Source organism: Dipodomys spectabilis, unplaced genomic scaffold (assembly GCF_019054845.1).
Source record: "Dipodomys spectabilis isolate Male_0828 unplaced genomic scaffold, ASM1905484v1 ptg000707l, whole genome shotgun sequence".
Taxonomy (NCBI): domain Eukaryota; kingdom Metazoa; phylum Chordata; class Mammalia; order Rodentia; family Heteromyidae; genus Dipodomys; species Dipodomys spectabilis.
Window position 1 is genome coordinate 116,190 of NW_024871384.1, and position 1,356 is coordinate 117,545.

Consider the following 1,356-nt stretch of genomic DNA (forward strand, 5'->3'; position numbering starts at 1 on the left):
ACCTTATGAGAAAGCAGCCTTTTTTCCCCTCTCAAGTTATTTCCTGATAGGCATTTTTATAGAGAATCTGTTTTCATTTATAAATGAAAGACTGGTAGGAAACTATGTTCATAATCTGGCTCCTTTTCTCGCACCTCAACACCTAAAACACAAAGTTCACAAAGCATTTACAAGGAACAATATAAAAACCAAACATTGAGAATGCTCAGATGCAGAACGTTTTACAATACCCAGAATAACTCTGCTGTCTGAGGGAGGGGATGTCTGTATAAATTAACAAACAAACCCAAAAGAACAGCCAGGAGTACCAGACGTGAGTGTCCCTGGCTGCTACTTCATGGACAAGGATCATGGAAGGGCTTCCTGAGCCTGCTGGAGAGTGCATGGAGGAATGTTTCCTTGCCAGCCTGAGTACAAAAATTTGGCTTCACCTACCTGGGTCAGTCTTTCTTGTTTTCTCCCCACAGCAGAGCAGAATTGTCCCCTGCTCTAAGGAAAATAAATACTGTACCAGCCAATCTGCAGAGTGGCTTCTGTTTGGTCTGCACATCTTCCTAGGTAGGCGCCCCCTGCCCCACGGTGTGTGTGTGCTCCCAGGAGCTGATCCTCAGGGCCCAAGCCCATGGGGCAGACATGTGTTAGATGTGAGTCAGTGACACTGTGTCATTCACACAGCAGCTGCCGGGTTTCTGCCCTCGCTTAACAGCAGGTGCACCCTGATCTTCTCCCACAGTCCCAGGTGAGGTGCCCGCAATGGCCTGATATGGGCAGGCTGCCACTAGGATCCTACTTCACCAGACAGACCAGCATGCCAGATGAAGTGGCTGCCATCTGAATTATTAATTATTTTATGGAGCAGTATTAAACAAAGTGATACACATTACTGTATGATATGTAATACTATATCCTTGAGTCTCTAGTCCAAAATCATTGAACTTTATACTAGCAAGAATGGATCTTATTGTTTGTATTCATAAGACCATAATGGAAAACTGAAATAAAAGTACAACAAAACACTTATCCATAAACACGTGATTGAATCTCAGAATTTGAAAAAAATTGTAAGTAGTGCAAATGAAATTATACTACAATAGTTAAACACACACAAAATACATTACATTAGTTATATTCAAATGTAAAATAAGTAATTACTGACAGAATTCCTACTGGATATGAAAAATATTACAATGATTTAGAAGGTTGAAGTGATATAGGTTATATATTTTGTTTTTATAAAGCTTATTTATATTTCCAAGTTCTGTTTATCTCAGTGAAGGAAAATGTTAGAAAGTAGATATATGTGGCACCTCTTGCTTGCAGTACCACGAAGGGGAGTGGCACTTCCTAATGGGAGTC